At 52.7% G+C, this 24,623-nt stretch overlaps 1 long non-coding RNA gene across 1 annotated transcript in view; it reads left to right on the forward strand.

Annotated features, from left to right (window-relative positions):
• Positions 1–2,621: 2,621 nt before the first annotated feature.
• The window catches only part of LOC132814123 (uncharacterized), a 104,357-nt gene continuing 82,355 nt past the window's right edge, over positions 2,622–24,623 (forward strand). Inside the window, exons 1-2 of the long non-coding RNA XR_009644317.1 lie at positions 2,622–2,689; positions 7,354–7,556. This is a non-coding gene — a long non-coding RNA (uncharacterized LOC132814123). The remainder of the gene's footprint in view (positions 2,690–7,353; positions 7,557–24,623) is intronic.

Genomic DNA, 24,623 nt, shown 5'->3' on the forward strand with positions numbered 1-24,623 from the left:
TGGTAGTGTGGGTCAGGCTGGGGGCAGTGTGTGGGTGGCAGTGAGGGTCAGGCTGGGGGCGGTGTGTGGGTGGTAGTGAGGGGCAGGCTGGGTGCGGTGTGTGGGTGTTAGTGAGGGTCAGGCTGGGTGCGGTGTGTGGGTGGTAGTGAGTGTCAGGCTGGGGGTGGTGTATGGGTGGTTGTGAGGGTCAGGCTTGGGACGGTTTGTGGGTGGTAGGGAGGGTCAGGCTGGGTGCGGTGTGTGGGTGGTAGTGAGGGTCAGGCTGGGTGCGTTGTGTGGGTGATAGTGAGGGGCAGGCTGGGGACGGTGTGTGGGTGGTAGTGAGGGTCAGGCTGGGTGCGGTGTGTGGGTGGTAGTGAGGGTCAGGCTGGGTGCGGTGTGTGGGTGGTAGTGAGTGTCAGGCTGGGTGCGGTGTATGGGTGGTTGTGAGGGTCAGGCTGGGGACGGTTTGTGGGTGGTAGGGAGGGTCAGGCTGGGTGCGGTGTGTGGGTGGTAGTGAGGGTCAGGCTGGGTGCGTTGTGTGGGTGATAGTGAGGGGCAGGCTGGGGACGGTGTGTGGGTGGTAGTGAGGGTCAGGCTGGGTGCGGTGTGTGGGTGGTAGTGAGGGTCAGGCTGGGTGCGGTGTGTGGGTGGTAGTGAGTGTCAGGCTGGGTGCGGTGTGTGGGTGGTAGTGAGGGGCAGGCTGGGGACGGTGTGTGGGTGGTAGTGAGGGTCAGGCTGGGTGCGGTGTGTGGGTGTTAGTGAGGGTCAGGCTGGATGCGGTTTGTGGGTGGTATTGAGGGTCAGGCTGTGTGCGTTGTGTGGACGGCAGTGTTGGTCAGGCTGGGTGAGGTGAGTGGGTTGTAGTGAGGGTCAGGCTGGGGGTGGTGTGTGGATGGTAGTGAGGGTCAGGCTGAGCACTCCACAGCAATGAATTCCACAGGCCCACCACTCTCTGGCTGAAGAAATGTCTCCGCATTTCTGTTCTGAATTGACCCCCTCTAATTCTAAGGCTTTGTCCACGTTTCCTAGTCTTCTCGCCTAACAGAAACCATTTCCTAGTATCCACCCTTTCCAAGCCATGTGGCCTGTCATATCCTTATATTAATTTTCTCGAGGTTTACAGCACAGAAAAAGGCTCTGTGGGCCGTTGAGTCTATTTCAGTAAAGAAAACTATCACCGAACTATCCTAATCCATTTTCCAATACACAGTCATTCGCATCATCTATCATGGCATCGCAAGCATGCACCTAAATACATCTTAAATGTTTTCGGGATTTGTGTCTCCCACCCTGACAGACAGTGAGGTTTAGTGCAACTGTTGCTCGATGATGCCATCACCCGCAGGAACACAGAGCAGCTGGGTCTGTGCAAACCAAAGATCACCCACACATTGGGAAGGATAGCAGGGTCCCCGAGAGGGGGCACAGGAGATTTCCCAGGATGGTTCAATGAATGGGAGATTTTAGTAGTGTGTTTTGGATTTTTTTATACTATTCATTTTTATGATATTGGTGATTTTAATACTTAGAGAATATCCATCTACAATAGATGGACTCTCCTTCTCTCCCTCTCCCCTTGCCTGGGCTGTGGTAACCTTCAGGTTAAACCCACCACCAGTCATCTCTCCCTAATGAGAGGCCAGCCCTATGGTCTGGGAGGACAATGCTGCCTTTCCCTTTTACACAGTGATGTCACTGTACCCCGGGGGTGGGGAAAGGGAATGCTGAAGGTGGGGGGGGGGGGGGGAGATGGGACACCACTCAGGCACAGTGCTTTGTCCTGGAGGATGTTCACTTACTTTAATATTGTTGGGGGCTGCACTGATGCAGGCAAGTGGAGAATGTTCCAACACAATCCTGATGTGTACCTTATAGGGAGCAAACAGACATTGGGGAATCAGGGGTTTGGGGAAACTGAGCAGAGGAAATTGTGGCTGCACTGTGACAGAGGGGTTTAGAAATGTTACAGGTTATAATAATAAACCTTACACCCATCGGCTCATTATACAAGGATTACAGGACACACATTGAATGTTTGGGAAAATCTATTGAGAGAATGGGGTGATTCAAAGGAGAACTTTTATGCAGTAAATGGGAATGAACTGGAACACAACACACACACACACAATGTGAATATCCAGCTCCTGATGAATGCAGTAATTCTGGCAGGGTTTGGCATTACAGTTACTGAGATTCCCATCTGAATGTCCACCTGTAATATCCTCTAATACAAGTTTATAAAATCCGTCACTGTCAGTTCAGGTTAGAAACTCACACCACCCCCTCCTCCTGGGCCAGGATGACTGGACACATTACCCCTTGTGGAGGGCAGCAGTCAGTTCAGGGGGAAATCTATGTGGGTTTCTAGGAGTTTCCACCTTGGAATTTCATGTGTCTGAACAGGGCAGATCTTTGACACATGGGACAGAATGTTCCCGGAGTCAGTGAGATGTGGAGAGCAGGATTGGCTTCTTTTTTAACTTCCGTGCTGCCGCTGTGCCTCATCAATAAGACATGGGGGGTGAAAGGCTCATGCAGCTCGATGGGCAAGTGGCCTCCATTCTGACCAATGGGCAGCAAGCTCCTCCTAGTCCTCCCATAGAGCAACACTGCACGCTTCCCACTGCCCAGGACAACCAGTTAACGTTTAGAAGAATTGGGTGGAATCTGTCAGAAAAGGCATAACTGTAAAGTTCTAAGAGGATTGGTAAGTGTGACAGATGCACAAGAGAAGGGGGAAACAAGTTGCCAGATGGAGTATAATTTGGGAAAATGGGAAGTTGGTCATTTTGGAGGGGACAATAAGAGAACAGAGTGCTATTTACATGGTGGAAACTGTAGAAAGCTGCACCACAAAGGGACCAGGGGGGTCATTGTGCAGGAAACACAGAAAGCCAGCAGATTCTGGGCCAGTCAAGGAATCAAGGGCTCTGTTTCAGATTCATCAAGTTTAAGGCAACACCGACACGGGTAAGGGGTTTCAGTAGCAATGGGACTGGCGTGAGGTGGAGACAAGCAACATTTTAAAGATTGGAATTCCTGGTGTTTGTTATTGTGTAGAATCTGATCAGAAGGTCACCTTGGGGTTACAGATATAACAGCAATTTTGTAAAGAGTGTAGTTCTACCTCAGACTGCACCCAGCGAGAGGGAGGGGCTCAGCAGTAAGGGAAAGTAATTTCTAATAGCATCTGAAGGCAACGGGTTTAACCATTACAATGTTTCATTGGAGAAAATGCAGCCAATCGAGTAGTGGGAATGTGGTCAGCAGTTTGATAACTGAATAACAGTGGAATAATGGAGAGGGATGATGGGGAGGGAGAACTGGGCATTGTCAGTGTACATGTGAAACCTAACACGGTGCTTTTGGACGATATCACCTCCTGGCAGTGTGTAGGTGAGAAAAAGGAGGGGCCAAGGATAGATCCTTAGATTCCCTACAGTGTGGAAACAGTCCCTCCAGCCCAACATGTCCACACTGACTCTCCGAAGAGGAACCCACCCAGACACATTCCCCTACATTTATCCCTGATTAATGCACCTAACATGACAGGTAATTTAGCATGGCCATTTCACCTAACCTGCACATCTTTGGACTGTGGGAAGAAACCGGAGCACCCGGAGGATACCCACGCAGACACAGGGAGGATGTGCAAACTCCACACACACAGTTGCCCGAGTCTGGAATCGAACCTTGGTCCCTGGTGCTGTGAGGCAGCAGTGCTCACCACTGAGCCACTGTGCTGGCCAACCCTTGAGGGACACCACATGCAGGGATTTCAGAAAGGAAATCAGAGAGGGTATCACAGCTACAGAAGTTACTATTGTCGAGGAGGGTCTGCCTACTGAGTCAGTATGGGTGGAAATTAGGAACGGTAAGGGAGCAGTTACCTCATTGGGCCCCCCCAAACAGCAGCAGGGAGACTGAGGAAAGCATAGATCGGCAGATTTTGGAAAAGTGTGAATGGAGTACGGTTGTTGCAATGGGTAACTTTAACTTTCCCAATAATGATTGGAACGTCCTTCGAGCAGATGGTTTGGATGGAGCTCTTTTTGAAAGGTGTGTTCAGGAGGGTTTCCTAACTCAGTACATTAAAGCGGCCGACGCGGGGAGAGGCCATTGGTGGGTCGACGAGGGGAGAGGGGATTTGGTGCTCGGCAATGAGCCTGGGCAGGTGTCAGATCTTGTGGTGGGAGAGCATTTTGGTGATAGTGACCACAACTGCCTCGCATTGTACATAACTATGGAGAAGGAGAGAAGCATGTACAATGGGAGAGTATTTAATTGGGGAAAAGGATACTATGATACTATCAGACGTGGGTTAGGAAGCATGGACTGGGAGCAATTGTTCCATAGAAAGGGCACTATAGACATGTGGAGACGGTTTAAGGAACAGTTGTTGCGACTGATGCATAAATATGTTCCTCTGAGATAGGCAAGAAGGGGTAAGATAAAGGAACCTTGGATGACGAGAGCGGAGGAGCTTCTCGTCAAAATAAAGAAGGCCACTTACGTAAGGTGGAGGAAGCTAAGGTCTTGCTCAGCTCTAGAGGATTACAGGCAGGCGGGGAAGGAGCTCAAAAATGGTCTGAGGACAGCCAGGAGGGAGCACGAGAAAGGCTTGGCAGGAAGGATTAGGGAGAATCCAAAGGCATTTTACACGTATGTGAGGAATAAGAGAATGATCAAATAAGGAGGAGAACCGATCAGGGATAGCATAGGGAACTTGTGTGTAGAGTCTGAGGGGGTACGGGGAGCCCTAAATGGGTTTTTTGCTTCTGTCTTTACTAAAGAAAAGGACCTTGTAGTGAATGAAACCATTGAGGAGCAGGTAAGCATGCTGGAACGGATAGAGATTGAGGAAGCTGATGTGCTGAAATTTTTGACGAATGTTAAGATTGACAAGTCTCCAGGGCCAGACCAGATTTGTCCTCGGCTGCTTTAGGAAGAGAGAGATGTGATGGCTTCGCCGCTTGCGACGATCTTTGCATCCTCGCTCTCCACTGGAGTCGTACCTGAGGACTGGAGGGAGGCAAATGTAATTCCTCTCTTCAACAAAGGAAATAGGGAAATCCCCAGCAATTACAGACCAGTCAGTCTCACGTCTGTCGTCTGCAGGGTGTTAGAAAGGATTCTGAGGGATAGGATATATTACCCTCTGGAAGAGCATGGTTTGATTAAATGCAGTCAGCACGGCTTTGTGAGGGGCAGGTCGTGCCTCACAAATCTTATTGAGTTCTTTGAGGATGTTACTAGACAAGTTGATGAGGGTCGAGCGGTGGATGCTGTGTATCTGGACTTCAATAAGGCATTTGATAAGGTTCCCCATGGTAGGCTCATTCAGAAGGTCAGGAGGAATGGGATACAGGGAAATGTAACTGTCTGGATACAGAATTAGCCGGTCGACAGAAGACGGCGAGTGGTAGTGGAAGGAAAGTATTCTGCCTGGAAGTCAGTGGTGAGTGGTGGGCTCTGTCCTTGGGCCTCTACTCTTTTTTTTTACTTTGATTAATGACTTGGATGAGGGGATTGAAGGATGGGTCAGCAAGTTTGAAGACAACACAAAGGTTGGAGGTGTCGTTGACAGTGTAGAAGGCTGTTGTAGGCTGCAGCGGGACATTGACAGGATGCAGAGATGGGCTGAGAGGTGGCAGATGGAGTTCAACCTGGATAAATGCAAGGTGATGCATTTTGGAAAGTCGAATTTGAAAGCTGAATACAGGATTAAGGCAGTGCGAAGGAACAGAGAGATCTTGGTGTGCAGGTACATGGATCCCTTAAAATGGCCACCCAAGTGGACAGGGTTGTGAAGAAAGCATTTCGTGTTTTGGCTTTCATTAACAGGGGGACTGAGTTTAAGAACCGTGAGATAGTGTTGCAGCTCTATAAAACTTTGGTTCGAACGCACTTGGAATACTGTGTCCAGTTCTGGTCACCCTATTATAGGAAAGATGTGGATGCTTTGGAGAGGGTTCAGAGGAGGTTTACCAGGATGCTGCCTGGAATAGGTGGCTTATCTAACGAAGAGAGGTTGACTGAGCTTGGACTTTTTTCATTGGAAAAAAGAAGAAAGAGAGGGGACCTAATTTAGTTATACAAGATTATGAGAAGCATAGATAGAGTCGATAGCCAGAGACTATTTCCCAGGGCAGAAATGTCTAACACGAGGGGTCATAGTTTTAAGCTGGTTGGAGGAAAGTATAGAGGGGATGTCAGAGGTGGGTTCTTTACACAGAGAGTTCTGCGAGCATGGAATGCGTTGCCAGCAGCAGTTGTGGAAGCGAAGTTGGGAACATTTAAGAGATTGCTGGATATGTATATGGTCACAGACATTTGAGGGTCCGTACATTAGGTTTACCTTACATGAGGATCAATGCTCGGCACAACATCGTGGGCTGAAGGGCCTGTTCTGTGCTGTACTGTTCTATGATCTATGTTCTATGAAGTGTATCTGTACCTTGCAACCATCTGCACCCTGTACTGACAGATAGTGCTCCCTCAATACCTTAGGAACCATCCCCTCAGTACGTTTATCCCCAGAGCACCTCGAGAAAACATCATACCCTCAACATCTCAGAAAGTAAACCTGTTACCCCCTTGGACCTTGATCATTCCCAAACCTGTTCTCACTGCGATGACCCACAGCCTCCCCCCACGGCCCAGAACATTATTTGAGTCTCTGGATCGATCATTCGGCCCATCAGGTTCACACTGACCCTCGTCGGAGCATCCTATTCCCCCCACCGCCCCCACCGCATTCCCCTACCCCCCGCCCCATCCCAGGAACCCTTCATTCCTCTGGCTAATCCACCTAGCCTGCACATCTTTGGACAGTGACACGGGGAGAATGTGCCAACTCCACACAGACAGTCGCCCGAGGCTGGAATCGAACCCGGGTGGGGTGAGGCAACACTGAGCCCCCCTGACAATCCCACCATCTCCTCCCCGTCGATGACCGTTTGATGTGTATACCCGGGGAGTATCTAACTTGTCTCGTGTTTATTTAAGAAAGATTATAGATAAGGGCAATGTCTCCACCAGCTCAAGATGCTTGATCCCCCTTGAAAAAATATTTATATCAATTTCAAAAAGAGACTTTATTGACAAAAAAAAACTCTCCGTACAAACACAGTCACTAAAGTTCAGTTCTGTACAGTCTGTACAACAAGTCTTTGCCATGACATATACACTCCCCTTGGCTGGTTAACTGAAATGTTAGGTCTGAGCTGTTCCTTCTGAATTAACATCACAAAGTTACATTGATAAGGATCTTTGTGAAGTGCCTGTGTTCTGTATCTGTTCTCCCATGTACCCCGCCCTCCGAATACAACACCTTACAAAGCTTTAAACCTGTTTGTCAGCTTTCAGCAGAAGCAGCCTCAGGGCATTGAGCACAGACTGAATTACTCAGTGACGCTTAGATCAGGTCAGATCAAATTCTCAAGCAAACAGTTGGCTGGGGATATTCAGTAGCAACGGTGAGGAGAGAGAGGAACAATTCACATTTCAAGGGACCCTTCCTCAAAACGGTCTGTTCTGAAGGAGCTTTCCCGCAGAAATCATTGGATTGAAAGGTGAACTCTGTCTGTCTCTTTCTCCCTCTCCCATCAGAGATGCTGCCGGACATACTTAGCTTCTTCAGCAATCTCTGTAATGATGTTTCAGGTCTCCAGTGCGTCCGTACAGATTGGTTTTAGTTTTGAATTCTCCAGCTTGCTCTGTTCAAGGGATTGAACCCCTCTGCTACAAAGTGGGGTCAGCTATCTCAGCTAACTGGTTCGTGATGCCAACACTGTTGGCTCAATCTCTATCATGTCTGAAATTACCATGAAGCCCCCAGATTCTCAACCTCGCCCCTCACCTGAGGTGTGTCACCCACCAGGCCTCTCTCTCTGACAGGACAGCAGCTCTCGGGTCCTCCTGGTCTATACTAACTTCCCAACTTTAAAAAGGTACTCCAGTAAGAGAGCTCTTTACATGGTTCAGGTTAAAATCCTGGAGCTCCCTCCCTAACATCACTGTGGGACACCCAAGTACTGCAGTAAGGAGAGTACAGCTCACCCCCACCTTCCAGGTAACTATTAGAGGGTGTGGGAATCACATGCAAGCCCCATTTGAAAATAAGTTTATTACAGGGTGACGGTGGATGGTCACTAAGACTCTTTCTGTACCTGTGCTGAAATCAGCATAACGATGTAGCAAAGTGTGGGTTGAAGATGGCAATGATAGCCTTTCGTAGGTTGGTGTTTATTGGAGTTTGTATCGACAGTATGAATGTTTGAGCACTTATTCAAGGGCATGCAGGTAGCTGCCAGAGGAAGTGATGGGGGCTGGTACAATTGTGACATTTGAAAGCCATCAGGATGAGTATGTGAATAGGAAGGGTTCAGAGGGATATCAGACAAGTGCGAGCAAATGGAATGAAATGAGATGAGAACATCTGGTTAGTATGGAGGCGTTGGACAGGAGAGTCTGTTTCCAAGCTGTGTATCTCTGTGACTCTGTGCCTCTGAATAGTCTATTACAGAGAGTTTCAGACAGGGCTTGGTTTCTGTGTCTCTCTCATGCTTCCGCAGAATCTGCAAACCCTATGTCTCCACATTTCCACAAGAATCCATGAAATAGAATAAAAGATGGTCAGTGCTGAGGGAGTGCTGCACTGTCAGAGGGTCAGTACTGAGGGGGTGCAGCACTGTCAGAGGGTCAGTACTGAGGGAGTGCTGAACTGTCAGAGGGTCAGTACTGAGGGAGTGCCGCGCTGTCAGAGGGTCAGTTGTGAGGGAGTGCTGCACTGTCAGAGGGTCAATACTGAGGGAGTGCTGAACTACCGGAGGGTCAGTGCTGAGGGAGTGCAGCATTATCAGAGGATCAGTGTGGAGGGAGTGCAGCACTGTGAGAGGGTCAGTGTGGAGTGAGGTCAGCATAGTCAGAGGGTCAGTGTGGAGGGAGTGCTGCATTATCAGAGGGTCAGTGTGGAGGGAGTGCAGCATTGTCAGAGGATCAGTGTGGGGGAGTGCAGCATTGTCAGAGGGTCAGTGTGGAGGGAGTCCTGCATTGTCAGAGGGTCAGTGTGGAGGGAGATAAGCATTATCAGAGGGTCAGTGCTGAGGAAGTGCTGAACTGTCAGAGGGTCAGTACTGAGGGAGTGCTGCACTATCGGAGGGTCAGTGCTGAGGGAGTGCAGCATTATCAGAGGATCAGTGTGGAGAGGGTGCAGCATTGTCAGAGGGTCAGTGTGGAGGGAATGCTGCATTATCAGAGGGTCAGTGTGGAGGGAGTGCAGCATTGTCAGAGGGTCAGTGTGGAGGAAGTGCAGCATTGTCAGAGGATCAGTGTCGGGGAGTGCAGCATTGTCAGAGGGTCATTGTGGAGGGAGTCCTGCATTGTCAGAGGGTCAGTGTGGAGGGAGTCCTGCATTGACAGAGGGTCAGTGTGGAGGGAGATAAGTATTATCAGAGGGTCAGTGCGGAGGGAGTGCAGCATTGTCAGAGGGTCAGTGTGGAGGGAGTGCAGCATTGTCAGAGGGTCAGTGTGGAGGGACTGAAGCATTGTCAAAGGGTCAGTGTTGGGGTAGTGCAGCATTGTCAGAGGCTCAGTGTGGAGGGAAAGCAGCATTGTCAGAGGGTCAGTACTGAGGGAGTGCCGCAGTGTCAGATGGTCTGTACTGAGGGAGTCCTGCACTGTCGGAGGGTCAGTGCTGAGGGAGTGCAGCCTTATCAGACGATCAGTGTGGAGGGGGTGCAGCATTGTCAGAGGATCAGTGTGGAGGGAGTGCAGCATTTTCAGAGGGTCAGTGTGTAGGGAGTGCAGCATTATAAGAAGATCAGTGTGGGGGGAGTGCAGCATTGTCAGAGGGTCAGTGTGGAGTGAGTGCAGCATTGTCAGAGGGTCAGTGTGGAGGGAGTGAAGCATTGTCAGTGGGTCAGTGTGGAGGGAGTGCAGCATTGTCAAACGGTCAGTGTTGGGGGAGTGCAGCATTGTCAGTGGCTCAGTGTGGAGGGAAAGCAGCATTGTCAGAGAGTCAGTACTGAGGGAGTGCCGCAGTGTCAGATGGTCAGTACTGAGGGAGTGCTGCACTGTCGGAGGGTCAGTACTGAGGGAGTGCTGCACTTTCGGAGGGTCAATACTGAGGGAGTGCTGCACTGTCAGAGGGTCAGTACTGTGGGAGAGCTGCGCTGTCAGAGGTTAAGTACTGAGGGAGTGCTGCACAATGAGAGGGTCAGTATTGAGGGAATGCTGCAATGTAAGAGGTTCAGTCCAGAGAGTGTGCTACACTCAGAGGTTCAGTACTGATGGAGTGCTGCACGGTCAGAGGGTATATAATACGGGAGAGCTGCACTGTCGGAGGTACAGTACTGAGGAAGAGCTGCATTGTTGGAGGGTAAATACTGAGGGAGAGCTGTGCTGGTTGGTGGTCAGTACTGGGGGAGAGCTGCACTGTCGGAGGGTCAGTACTGAGGGAGAGCTGCACGGTCATAGTGCCAGTTCTGAGGGACCGCTGCACTGTCAGAGGGTCAGTACTGAGGGAGTTCTGCACTGTCAGAGGTATTGTCCTGAGATTGGGCCACACTGTCGGAGAGCCAATACAGGGTCACTTCCACACTGTCAGACAGTGAGTACTGAGGGAGTGCAGCATTGTCAGAGGATCAGTGTGGGGGGAATGCAGCATCATCAGTGGTTCAGTGAGGGGGGAGTGCAGCATTGTCAGCGAAACAGTGTGGGGGGAGTGCAGCATTGTCAGAGGATCAGTATGGATGGATTGCAGCATTGTCAGAGGGTCAGTGTTGGGGCAGGGCAGCATTTTTAGAGGGTCAGAGTGGAGGGAGTGCAGCATTGTCAGGATCAGTGTGTAGGGAGTGCAGCATTGTCAGAAGGTCAGTGTGGAGGGAGTGCCGCACTGACAGAGGGTCAGTACTGAGGGAGTGCTGCACTGTCTGAGGGTCAGTACACAGGGAGTGCTGCAATGTCGAAGGGTCTGCACTGAGGGAGTGCAGCACTGTCGGAGGGTTAGTGCTGAGGGTGTGCTGCACTGTCAGAGGTTCAGTACTGTGGGAGTGCAGCACTGTTGGAGGGTCAGTACTGAGGGAGTGCAGCATTGTCAGAGGGTCAGTGTGTAGGGAGTTCAGCATTGTCAGAGGGTCAGTGTGGAGGGAGTGCAGCATTGTCAGAGGATCAGTGCGGGGGAGTGCAGCATTGTCAGAGGTTCAGTGTGGAGGGAGTGCAGCATTGTCAGAAGTTCAGTGTGGAAGGAGTGCAGCATTGTCAGAGGGTCAGTGTGGAGGGAGTGCAGCATTATCGGAGGGTCAGTGTGGAGGGAGTGCTGCACTGTCAGAGGGTCAGTGTGGAGGGAGTGCAGCATTTCCAGATGGTCAATGTGGAGGAGAGCTGCACTGTCAGAGGATCAGTGTGGTGGGGGTGCAGCATTGTCAGAGGGTCAGTGTGGAGGGAGTGCAGCATTGTCAGAGGGTCAGTGTGGAGGGAGTGCAGCATTGTCAGAGGGTCAGTGTGGGGGAATTGCAGCATTGTCAGAAGGTCAGTGTGGAGGGAGTGCCGTATTGTCAGAGGATCAGTGTGGAGAGGGTGCAGCATTGTCAGAGGGTCAGTGTGCAGGGAGTGCAGCATTACCGGAGGGTCAGTGTGGAGGGAGTGCTGCAATGTCAGAGGCTCAGTGTGGAGGGAGTGCAGCATTGTCAGAGCATCAGTACTGAGGGAGAGCTGCACTGTCCGAGGTTCAGTTCTGAGGGAGTGATGCACTGTCAGAGGGTCAGTATTGAGGGATTGCAGCACTGTCAGAGTGTCAGTACTGAGGGAGTGCTTCACTGTCAGAGGGTCAGTACTGAGGGAGTGCAGCACTGTCTGAAAGTCAGTGCTGAGTGAGTGCTGCACTGTCAAAGGTTCAGTTCTGAGAGAGTGCAGCATTGTTGGAGGGTGAGTGTGGAGGGAGTGCAGCATTTTCAGAGGATCAGTACTGAGGGAGAGCTGCACTGTCAGAGGATCAGAACTGAGGGAGTGCAACACTGTGAGAGGGTCAGTATTGAGGGAATGCTGCACTGTAAGAGGGTCAGTCCAGAGAGAGTGCTACACTCAGAGGTTCAGTACTGATGGAGTTCTGCACTGTCAGAGGGTCCGTACTGCAGGAGAGCTGCACTGTCGGAGGGTCAGTACTGAGGTAGAGCTGCATTGTTGGAGGGTAAATACTCGGGGAGAGCTGCGCTGGTAGAGGGTCAGTAATGGGGGAGAGCTGCACTGTCAGAAGGTCAGTATTGAGGGATTGCAGCACTGTCAGAGGGTCAGTACTGAGGGAGTGCTGCACTGTCAGAGGGTCAGTTCTGAGGGAGTGCTGCACTGGCGAAGGGTCAGGACTGAGGGAGTGCAGCACTGTCTGAAGGTCAGTGCTGAGGGAGTGCTGCACTGTCAAAGGTTCAGTTCTGAAGGAGTGCAGCATTGTTGGAGAGTGAGTGTGGAGGGAGTGCAGCATTTTCAGAGGATCAGTACTGAGGGAGAGCTGCACTGTCAGAGGATCAGAACTGAGGGAGTGCAACACTGTGAGAGGGTCAGTATTGAGGGAATGCTGCACTGTAAGAGGGTCAGTCCAGAGATAGTGCTACGCTCAGAGGTTCAGTACTGATGGAGTTCTGCACTGTCAGAGGGTCTGTACTGCAGGAGAGCTGCACTGTCGGAGGGTCAGTACTGAGGGAGAGCTGCATTGTTGGAGGGTAAATACTGAGGGAGAGCTGCGCTGGTAGAGGGTCAGTACTGGGGGAGAGCTGCACTGTCGGAGGGTCAGTACTGAGGGAGAGCTGCATTGTTGGAGGGTAAATACTGAGGGAGAGCTGAGCTGTTAGAGGGTCAGTACTGGGGTAGAGCTGCACCATCAGAGGGTCAGTACTGAGGTAGTGCCTCATTGCCAGAGGGTCAGTACTGAGGGAGTGCTGAACTGTCAATGGGTCAGTACTGAGGGAGTGCTGCACTGTAAGAGGTATTGTCCTGAGATTGGGCCACACTGTCGGAGAGTCAGTACATGGTCACTACCACACTGTCAGAGAGTCAGTAGTGAGGGAGTGCATCACTATCAGATGATCAGTGTGGGGGTAGTGCAGCATTATCAGAGGGTCAGTGTGGGAGGATTGCAGCATTGTCAGAGGGTCTGTATGGAGGGAATGCAGCAGTGTCAGAGGATCAGTGTGGAGGGACTGCAGCATTGTCAAAGTATCAGTGTGGAGGGAGTGCAGCATTGTCAGAGGGTCAGTGTGGAGGGAGTGCAGCATTGTCAGAGGATCAGTGTGGAGAGAGTGCAGCATTGTCAGAGGGTCAGTGTGGAGGGAGTGCAGCATTGTCAGAGGATCAGTGTGGAGGGAGTGCAGCATTATCAGAGGATCAGTGTGGAGGGAGTTCAGCATTGTCAGAGGGTCAGTGTTGGGGCAGGGCAGCATTTTCAGAGGGTCAGTGTGGATGGAGTGCAGCATTATCAGAGGATCAGTGTGTAGGGAGTGCAGCATTGTCAGAGGGTCAGTGTGGAGGGAGTGCCGCACTGTCAGAGGGTCAGTACTGAGGGAGTGCTGAACAGTCTGAGGGTCAGTACACAGGGTGTTCTGAAATGTGGAAGGGTCTGCACTGAGGGAGTGCAGCACTGTCGGAGGGTCAGTGCTGAGGGTGTGCTGCACTGTCAGAGGTTCAGTACTGAGGGAGTGCAGCACTGTTGTAGGGTCAGTACTGAGGGAGTGCAGCATTGTTAGAGGGTCAGTGTGTAGGGAGTTCAGCATTCTCAGACGGTCAGTGTGGAGGGAGTGCAGTATTGTCAGAGGGTCAGTGTGGAGGGAGTGCTGCATTGACAGAGGGTCTGTGTGGAGGGAGTGCAGCATTGTCAGAGGATCAGTGTGGAGGGAGTGCAGCATTGTCAGAGGATCAGTGCGGGGGGAGTGCAGCATTGTCAGAGGTTCAGTGTGGAGGGAGTGCAGCATTATCAGAGGATCAGTGTGGAGGCAGTGCAGCATTGTCAGAGGGTCAGTGTGCAGGGAGTGCAGCATTATCGGAGGGTCAGTGTGGAGGGAGTGCTGCATTGTCAGAGGGTCAGTGTGGAGGGAGTGCAGCATTGTCAGAGGGTCAGTGTGGAGGGAGTGCAGCATTGTCAGATGATCCGTGAGGAGGGAGTGAGCATTGTCAGAGTGTCAGTGTGGGGTAGTGTAGCAATTTCATCGGTCAGTGTGGAGGGAGTGCAGCATTGTCAGGGGGTCAGTGTGGTGGGAGCGCAGCATTTCCAGATGGTCAATGTGGCGGAGAGTTGCACTGTCAGAGGATCAGTGTGGTGGGGGTGCAGCATTGTCAGAGGATCAGTGTGATGGGGGTGCAGCATTGTCAGAGGATCAGTGTGGAGGGAATGCAACAGTGTCAGAGGATCAGTGTGGAGGGAGTGCTGCACTGTGAGATGGTCAGTGTGGAGGGAGAACAGCATTGTCAGAGGATCAGTGTGGAGGGAGTGCAGCATTGCCAGAGGATCAATGTGGAGGGAGTGCAGCATTGTCAGAGGCTCAGTGTGGAGGGAGTGCAGCATTGTCAGAGTATCAGTGTGGAGGGAGTGCAGCATTGTCAGCGGATCAGTGTGGAGGGAGTGCAGCATTGTCAGAGGGTCAGTGTTGGGGCAGGGCAGCATTTTCAGAGGGTCAGTGTGGAGTGAGTGCAGCATTGTCAGAGGGTCAGTGTGTAGGGAGTGCAGCATTTCCAGAGGGTCAATGTGGAGGAGAGTTGCACTGTCAGAGGATCAGTGTGGTGGGGGTGCAGCATTGTCAGAGGATCAGTGTGGAGGCAGTGCAGCATTGTCAGAGGATCAGTGTGGAGGGAGTGCAGCATTGTCAGAGAAACAGTGTGGAGGGAGTGCAGCATTATCAGAAGATCAGTGTGGGGTAAGTGCAGCATTGTCAGAGGGTCAGTGTTGGGGGAGGGCAGCATTTTCAGAGGGTCAGTGTGTGGAGGGAATGCAGCAGTGTCAGCGGATCAGTGTGGAGTGAGTGCAGCATTATCAGGGGGTCAGTGTGGTGGGGGTGCAAAATTAATAGAGGATCAGAGTGGAGGGAGTGCAGCATTGTCAGAGGATCAGTACTGAGGTAGAGCTGCACTGTCAGAGGGTCAGTTCTGTGGGAGTGCTGCACTGTCAGAGGGTCAGTACTGAGGGATTGCAGCACTGTCAGAGGGTCAGTACTGAGGGTGTGCTGCACTGTCTGAGGGTAAGTACTGAGGGAGTGCTGCACTGTCGAAGGGTCTGTACGGAGGGAGTGCAGCACTGTTGGAGGGACAGTACTGAGGGAGTGCAGCATTGTCAGAGTGTCAGTGTGGAGGGAGTGCAGCATTGTCAGGTGGTCAGTTTGGGGAAATGCAGCATCATCAGAGGGTCAGTGTCGGGGGAGTGCAGCATTGTCAGAGGATCAGTATGGAGGGATTGCAGCATTGTCAGAGGATCAGTGTGGAAGAAGTTCAGCATTGTCAGAGGGTCAGTGTTGGGGCAGGGCAGCATTTTCAGTGGGTCAGTGTGGAGGGAGTGCAGAAGTGTCAGAGGATCAGTTTGAAGGGAGTGCAGCATTGTCAGAGAGTCAGTGTTGGGGCAGGGCAGCATTTTCAGTGGGTCAGTGTGGAGGGAGTGCAGAATTGTCAGAGGATCAGTTTGAAGGGAGTGCAGCATTGTCAGAGGGAGAGTATGGAGGGAGTGCTGCACTGTCAGAGGGTCAGTACTGAGGGATTGCTGCACTGTCTGAGGGTCAGTACACAGGGAGTGCTGCAATGTCGAAGGGTCTGTACTGAGGGAGTGCATCACTGTCGGAGGGTCAGTGCTGAGGGTGTGCTGCACTGTCAGAGGTTCAGTACTGAGGGAATGCAGCATTGTCATAGGGTCAGTGTGGGGGAGTGTAGCAATTTAATCGGTCCGTGTGGAGGGAGCGCAGCATTGTCAGAGGGTCAGTGTGGAGGGAGTGCTGCATTGTCAGAGGGTCAGTGTGGTGGGGGTGCAGCATTTTCAGAGAATCAGTGGGGAGGGAGTGCAGGATTGTCAGAGGATCAGTGTGGGGGGAATGCAGCATCATCAGAGGTTCAGCGTGGGGGGAGTGCAGCATTGTCAGAGGATCAGTATGGAGGGATTGCAGCATTGTCAGAGGATAAGGGTGGAGGGAGTTCAGCATCGTCAGAGGATCAGTGTGGAGGGAGTGCAGCATTGTCAGAGGGTCAGTGTGGAGGGAGTGCTGCACTGTCAGAGGGTCAGTACTGAGGGAGAGCTGCAATGTCTGAGGGTCAGTACACAGGGAGTGTTGCAATGTCGAAGGGTCTGTACTGAGGGAGTGCAGCACTGTCGAAGAGTCAGTGCTGAGGGTGTGCTGCACAGTCAGAGGTTCAGTACTGAGGGAGTGCAGCATTGTCAGAGGGTCCGTGTGGGGGAGTGTAGCAATTTCATCGGTCAGTGTGGAGGGAGTGCAGCATTGTCAGGGGGTCAGTGTGGGGGGAGTGCTGCATTGTCAGAGGGTCAGAGTGGTGGGGGTGCAGCATTTTCAGAGGATCAGTGTGGAGGGAGTGCAGCATTTTCAGAGGATCAGTGTGGAGGGAGTGCAGCATTATCAGAGGGTCAGTGGGGAGGGAGTGCAGCATTGTCTGAGGATCAGTGTGGGGGGAATGCAGCATTGTCAGAGGATCAGGGTGGAGGGAGTTCAGCATTGTCAGAGGGTCAGTGTGGAGGGAGTGCTGCACTGTCAGAGGGTCAGTACTGAGGGAGAGCTGCACTGTCTGAGGGTCAGTACACAGGGAGTGCTGCAATGTCGAAGGGTCTGTACTGAGGGAGTGCAGCACTGTCGGAGGGTCAGTACTGAGGCAGTGCAGCACTGTTGAAGGGTCAGTACTGAGGGAGTGCGGCATTGTCAGAGGATCAGTGTGTCGGGAGTTCAGCATTGTCTGAGGGTCAGTGTGGTGGGAGTGCAGCATTGTCAGAGGGTCATTGTGGAGGGAGTGCAGCATTGTCAGAGGATCCGTGTGGAGGGAGTGCAGCATTGTCAGAGTGTCAGTTTGGGGGAGTGTAGCAATTTCATCGGTCAGAGTGGAGGAAGTGCAGCTTTGTCAGAGGGTCAGTGTGGTGGGAGAACAGCATTGTCAGAGGGTCAGTGTGGTGGGGGTGCAGCATTGTCATTGGATCAGTGTGGAGGGAGTGCAGCATTGTCAGAGAAACAGTGTGGAGGGAGTGCAGCATTATCAGAAGATCAGTGAGGGGTAAGTGCAGCATTGTCAGAGGGTCAGTGTTGGGGGAGGGCAGCATTTTCAGAGGGTCAGTGTGGAGGGAATGCAGCAGTGTCAGAGGATCAGTGTGGAGTGAGTGCAGCATTGTCAGGGGGTCAGTGTGGTCTGGGTGCAGCATTAATAGAGGATCAGTGTGGAGGGAGTGCAGCATTGTCAGAGGATCAGTACTGAGGTAGAGCTGCACTGTCAGAGGGTCAGTTCTGTGGGAATGCTGCACTGTCAGAGGGTCAGTACTGAGGGATTGCAGCACTGTCAGAGTGTCGGTAATGAGGGATTGCGGCACTGTCTGAGGGTAAGTACTGAGGGAGTGCTGCACTATCGAAGGGTCTGTACTGAGGGAGTGCAGCACTGTTGGAGGGACAGTACTGAGGGAGTGCAGCATTGTTAGAGGGTCAGTATGGAGGGAGTGCAGCATTGTCAGAGGATCACTACTGAGAGAGTGCTGGACAGTCAGAGGGTCAGTGTTGTGGGAGTGCTGCACTGTCAAAGGTTCAACACTGAGGGAGTGCTGCACTGTCGGAGGGTCAAAACTGAGGGAGTGCTGCACTGTCAGAGGGTCAGTACTGAGGGAGTGCTGCACTGTCGGAGGGTCAGTACTGAGGAAGTGCTGCACTTTCAGAGGGTCAGTGTCGGGGGAGTACAGCATTGTCAGAGGATCAGTGTGGAATGAGTGCAGCATTATCAGATGATCAGTGTCGAGGGAGTGCAGCATTGTCAGAGGATCTGTGTGGAGGGAGTGCAGCATTGTCGGAGGATCAGTGTGGAGGAAGTGCAGTATTTTCAGAGGGTCAGTGTGGAGGCAGTGCGGAATTGTCAGTGGGTCAGTGTGGAGGGAGTGCAGAATTGTCAGAGGATCAGTGTGGAGCGAGTGCAGCATTGTCAGGGGGTCAGTATGGAGGAGTGCACCATTGTCAGTGGGTCAGTGTGGCGGGAGTGCAGCATTGTCAGAGGATCAGTGTGGGGGGAGTGCAGCATTGTCAGTGGATCAGTGTGGAGGGCGTGCAGACTTGTCAGAGGGTCAGTGTGACTTGAGTGCAGAATTGTCAGAGGGTCAGTGTGGAGGGAGTGCAGCATTGTCAGAGGGTCAGTGTGGAGTGAGTGCAGCATTGTCAGAGAGTCAGTGTGGAGGGAGTGCAGCATTATCAGTGGATCAGTGTGGAGGGAGTGCAGCATTGTCAGAGAGTCAGTGTGGAGGGAGTGCAGCATTATCATTGGATCAGTGTGGAGGGAGTGCAGCATTGTCAGAGGGCCAGTGTGGAGAGAGCAGCATTGTCAGAGGGTCAGTGTCGGTGGATTGCAGCATTGCCAGATGATCAGTATGGGGGGATTGCAGCATTGTCAGAGGATCAGTGTGGAGGAAGTTCAGCATTGTCAGAGGGTCAGTGTTGGGGCAGGGCAGCATTTTCAGTGGGTCAGTGTGGAGGGAGTGCAGACTTCTCAGAGGGTCAGTGTGGCTTGAGTGCAGAATTGTCAGAGGGTCAGTGTGGAGGGAATGCAGCATTGTCAGAGGATCAGTGTGGGGGGAGTGCAGCATTGTCAGTGGATCAGTGTGGAGAGCGTGCAGACTTGTCAGAGGGTCAGTGTGGCTTGAGTGCAGAATTGTCAGAGGGTCAGTGTGGAGGGAGTGCAGCATTGTCAGAGGGTCAATGTGGAGGGAGTGCAGCATTGTCAGAGGATCAGTGTGGGGGGAATGCAGCATTGTCAGAGGATCAGGGTGGAGGGAGTTCAGCATTGTCAGAGAGTCAGTGTGGAGGGAGTGCAGCATTGTCAGAGGGCCAGTGTGGAGAGAGCAGCATTGTCAGAGGGTCAGTGTCGGTGGATTGCAGCATTGCCAGATGATCAGTATAGAGGGATTGCAGCATTGTCAGAGGATCAGTGTGGAGGGAGTTCAGCATTGTCAGAGGGTCAGTGTTGGGGCAGGGCAGCATTTTCAGTGGGTCAGTGTGGAGGGAGTGCTGCATTGTCAGTGGGTCAGTGTGGTGGGGGTGCAGCATTTTCAGAGAATCAGTGGGGAGGGAGTGCAGCATTGTCAGAGGATAAGGGTGGAGGGAGTTCAGCATTGTCAGAGGATCAGTGTGGAGGGAGTGCAGCATTGTCAGAGGGTCAGTGTGGAGGGAGTGCTGCACTGTCAGAGGGTCAGTACTGAGGGAGAGCTGCAATGTCTGAGGGTCAGTACACAGGGAGTGTTGCAATGTCGAAGGGTCTGTACTGAGGGAGTGCAGCACTGTCGAAGAGTCAGTGCTGAGGGTGTGCTGCACAGTCAGAGGTTCAGTACTGAGGGAGTGCAGCATTGTCAGAGGGTCCGTGTGGGGGGAGTGCTGCATTGTCAGAGTGTCAGAGTGGTGGGGGTGCAGCATTTTCAGAGGATCTGTGTGGAGGGAGTGCAGCATTATCAGAGGGTCAGTGGGGAGGGTTTGCAGCATTGTCAGAGGGTCAGTGTGGGGGAGTGTAGCAATATCATCAGTCAGTGTGGAGGGAGTGCAGCATTTTCAGAGGATCAGTGTGGAGGGAGTGCAGCATTATCAGAGGGTCAGTGGGGAGGGAGTGCAGCATTGTCTGAGGATCAGTGTGGGGGAATGCAGCATTGTCAGAGGATCAGGGTGGAGGGAGTTCAGCATTGTCAGAGGGTCAGTGGGGAGGGAGTGCAGCATTGTCAGAGGATCAGTGTGGGGGGAATACAGCATTGTCAGAGGATCAGGGTGGAGCGAGTTCAGCATTGTCAGAGGGTCAGTGTGGAGGGAGTGCTGCACTGTCAGAGGGTCAGTACTGAGGGAGAGCTGCACTGTCTGAGGGTCAGTACACAGGGAGTGCTGCAATGTCGAAGGGTCTGTACTGAGGGAGTGCAGCACTGTCGGAGTGTCAGTGCTGAGGGTGTGCTGCACTGTCAGAGGTTCAGTACTGAGGCAGTGCAGCACTGTTGAAGGGTCAGTACTGAGGGAGTGCGGCATTGTCAGAGGATCAGTGTGGGGGGAGTGCAGCATTGTCAGTGGATCAGTGTGGAGAGCGTGCAGACTTGTCAGAGGGTCAGTGTGGCTTGAGTGCAGAATTGTCAGAGGGTCAGTGTGGAGGGAGTGCAGCATTGTCAGAGGGTCAATGTGGAGGGAGTGCAGCATTGTCAGAGGATCAGTGTGGGGGGAATGCAGCATTGTCAGAGGATCAGGGTGGAGGGAGTTCAGCATTGTCAGAGAGTCAGTGTGGAGGGAGTGCAGCATTGTCAGAGGGCCAGTGTGGAGAGAGCAGCATTGTCAGAGGGTCAGTGTCGGTGGATTGCAGCATTGCCAGATGATCAGTATAGAGGGATTGCAGCATTGTCAGAGGATCAGTGTGGAGGGAGTTCAGCATTGTCAGAGGGTCAGTGTTGGGGCAGGGCAGCATTTTCAGTGGGTCAGTGTGGAGGGAGTGCTGCATTGTCAGTGGGTCAGTGTGGTGGGGGTGCAGCATTTTCAGAGAATCAGTGGGGAGGGAGTGCAGCATTGTCAGAGGATAAGGGTGGAGGGAGTTCAGCATTGTCAGAGGATCAGTGTGGAGGGAGTGCAGCATTGTCAGAGGGTCAGTGTGGAGGGAGTGCTGCACTGTCAGAGGGTCAGTACTGAGGGAGAGCTGCAATGTCTGAGGGTCAGTACACAGGGAGTGTTGCAATGTCGAAGGGTCTGTACTGAGGGAGTGCAGCACTGTCGAAGAGTCAGTGCTGAGGGTGTGCTGCACAGTCAGAGGTTCAGTACTGAGGGAGTGCAGCATTGTCAGAGGGTCCGTGTGGGGGGAGTGCTGCATTGTCAGAGTGTCAGAGTGGTGGGGGTGCAGCATTTTCAGAGGATCTGTGTGGAGGGAGTGCAGCATTATCAGAGGGTCAGTGGGGAGGGTTTGCAGCATTGTCAGAGGGTCAGTGTGGGGGAGTGTAGCAATATCATCAGTCAGTGTGGAGGGAGTGCAGCATTTTCAGAGGATCAGTGTGGAGGGAGTGCAGCATTATCAGAGGGTCAGTGGGGAGGGAGTGCAGCATTGTCTGAGGATCAGTGTGGGGGGAATGCAGCATTGTCAGAGGATCAGGGTGGAGGGAGTTCAGCATTGTCAGAGGGTCAGTGGGGAGGGAGTGCAGCATTGTCAGAGGATCAGTGTGGGGGGAATACAGCATTGTCAGAGGATCAGGGTGGAGCGAGTTCAGCATTGTCAGAGGGTCAGTGTGGAGGGAGTGCTGCACTGTCAGAGGGTCAGTACTGAGGGAGAGCTGCACTGTCTGAGGGTCAGTACACAGGGAGTGCTGCAATGTCGAAGGGTCTGTACTGAGGGAGTGCAGCACTGTCGGAGTGTCAGTGCTGAGGGTGTGCTGCACTGTCAGAGGTTCAGTACTGAGGCAGTGCAGCACTGTTGAAGGGTCAGTACTGAGGGAGTGCGGCATTGTCAGAGGGTCAGTGTGTAGGGAGTTCAGCATTGTCAGAGGGTCAGTGTGGTGGGAGTGCAGCATTGTCAGAGGGTCATTGTGGAGGGAGTGCAGCATTGTCAGAGAATCCGTGTGGAGGGAGTGCAGCATTGTCAGAGTGTCAGTTTGGGGGAGTGTAGCAATTTCATCGGTCAGTGTGGAGGGAGTGCAGCATTGTCAGAGGGTCAGTGTGGTGGGAGTGCAGCATTGTCATTGGATCAGTGTGGAGGGAGTGCAGCATTGTCAGAGAAACAGTGTGGAGGGAGTGCAGCATTATCAGAAGATCAGTGAGGGGTAAGTGCAGCATTGTCAGAGGGTCAGTGTTGGGGGAGGGCAGCATTTTCAGAGGGTCAGTGTGGAGGTAATGCAGCAGTGTCAGAGGATCAGTGTGGAGTGAGTGCAGCATTGTCAGGGGGTCAGTGTGGTCTGGGTGCAGCATTAATAGAGGATCAGTGTGGAGGGAGTGCAGCATTGTCAGAGGATCAGTACTGAGGTAGAGCTACACTGTCAGAGGGTCAGTTCTGTGGGAGTGCTGCACTGTCAGAGGGTCAGTCCTGAGGGATTGCAGCACTGTCAGAGTGTCGGTAATGAGAGAGTGCGGCAATGTCTGAGGGTAAGTACTGAGGGAGTGCTGCACTGTCGAAGGGTCTGTACTGAGGGAGTGCAGCACTGTTGGAGGGACAGTACAGAGGCAGTGCAGAATTGTTAGAGGGTCAGTGTGGAGGGAGTGCAGCATTGTCAGAGGATCACTACTGAGGGAGTGCTGGACTGTCAGAGGGTCAGTGTTGTGGGAGTGCTGCACTGTCAAAGGTTCAACACTGAGCGAGTGCTGCACTGTCGGAGGGTCAAAACTGAGGGAGTGCTGCACTGTCAGAGGGTCAGTACTGTGGGAGTGCTGCACTGTCGGAGGGTCAGTACTGAGGAAGTGCTGCACTTTCAGAGGGTCAGCGTGGGGTGTGTACAGCATTATCAGAGGATCAGTGTGGAGGGAGTGCAGCATTATCAGATGATCAGTGTCGAGGGAGTGCAGCATTGTCGGAGGATCAGTGTGGAGGAAGTGCAGCATTTTCAGTGGGTCAGTGTGGAGGGTGTGCGGAATTGTCAGTGGGTCAGTGTGGAGGGAGTGCAGCATTGTCAGAGGATCAGTGTGGAGCGAGTGCAGCATTGTCAGGGGGTCAGTATGGAGGAGTGCACCATTGTCAGTGGGTCAGTGTGGCGGGAGTGCAGTATTGTCAGAGGATCAGTGTGGGGGGAGTGCAGCATTGTCAGTGGATCAGTGTCGAGGGCGTGCAGACTTGTCAGAGGGTCAGTGTGGCGTGAGTGCAGAATTGTCAGAGAGTCAGTGTGGAGGGAGTGCAGCATTGTCAGAGGGTCAGTGTGGAGGGAGTGCAGCATTGTCAGAGAGTCAGTGTGGAGGGAGTGCAGCATTATCAGTGGATCAGTGTGGAGGGAGTGCAGCATTGTCAGAGAGTCAGTGTGGAGGGAGTGCAGCATTATCATTGGATCAGTGTGGAGGGAGTGCAGCATTGTCAGAGGGCCAGTGTGGAGAGAGCAGCATTGTCAGAGGGTCAGTGTCGGTGGATTGCAGCATTGCCAGATGATCATTATGGGGGGATTGCAGCATTGTCAGAGGATCAGTGTGGAGGAAGTTCAGCATTGTCAGAGGGTCAGTGTTGGGGCAGGGCAGCATTTTCAGTGGGTCAGTGTGGAGGGAGTGCAGACTTGTCAGAGGGTCAGTGTGGCTTGAGTGCAGAATTGTCAGAGGGTCAGTGTGGAGGGAATGCAGCATTGTCAGAGGATCAGTGTGGGGGGAGTGCAGCATTGTCAGTGGATCAGTGTGGAGGGCGTGCAGACTTGTCAGAGGGTCAGTGTGGCTTGAGTGCAGAATTGTCAGAGGGTCAGTGTGGAGGGAGTGCAGCATTGTCAGAGGGTCAATGTGGAGGGAGTGCAGCATTGTCAGAGGATCAGTGTGGGGGGAATGCAGCATTGTCAGAGGATCAGGGTGGAGGGAGTTCAGCATTGTCAGAGAGTCAGTGTGGAGGGAGTGCAGCATTGTCCGAGGGCCAGTGTGGAGAGAGCAGCATTGTCAGAGGGTCAGTGTCGGTGGATTGTAGCATTGCCAGATGATCAGTATGGAGGGATTGCAGCATTGTCAGAGGATCAGTGTGGAGGGAGTTCAGCATTGTCAGAGGGTCAGTGTTGGGGCAGGGCAGCATTTTCAGTGGGTCAGTGTGGAGGGAGTGCTGCATTGTCAGTGGGTCAGTGTGGTGGGGGTGCAGCATTTTCAGTGAATCAGTGGGGAGGGAGTGCAGCATTGTCAGAGGATAAGGGTGGAGGGAGTTCAGCATTGTCAGAGGATCAGTGTGGAGGGAGTGCAGCATTGTCAGAGGGTCAGTGTGGAGGGAGTGCTGCACTGTCAGAGGGTCAGTACTGAGGGAGAGCTGCAATGTCTGAGGGTCAGTACACAGGGAGTGTTGCAATGTCGAAGGGTCTGTACTGAGGGAGTGCAGCACTGTCGAAGAGTCAGTGCTGAGGGTGTGCTGCACAGTCAGAGGTTCAGTACTGAGGGAGTGCAGCATTGTCAGAGGGTCCGTGTGGGGGAGTGTAGCAATTTCATCGGTCAGTGTGGAGGGAGTGCAGCATTGTCAGGGGGTCAGTGTGGGGGGAGTGCTGCATTGTCAGAGGGTCAGTGTGGTGGGGGTGCAGCATTTTCAGAGGATCAGTGTGGAGGTAATGCAGCAGTATCAGAGGATCAGTGTGGAGTGAGTGCAGCATTGTCAGGGGGTCAGTGTGGTCTGGGTGCAGCATTAATAGAGGATCAGTGTGGAGGGAGTGCAGCATTGTCAGAGGATCAGTACTGAGGTAGAGCTACACTGTCAGAGGGTCAGTTCTGTGGGAGTGCTGCACTGTCAGAGGGTCAGTCCTGAGGGATTGCAGGACTGTCAGAGTGTCGGTAATG

This window comes from Hemiscyllium ocellatum, unplaced genomic scaffold (assembly GCF_020745735.1).
Source record: "Hemiscyllium ocellatum isolate sHemOce1 unplaced genomic scaffold, sHemOce1.pat.X.cur. scaffold_689_pat_ctg1, whole genome shotgun sequence".
In the NCBI taxonomy this organism is placed as follows: Eukaryota; Metazoa; Chordata; class Chondrichthyes; order Orectolobiformes; family Hemiscylliidae; genus Hemiscyllium; species Hemiscyllium ocellatum.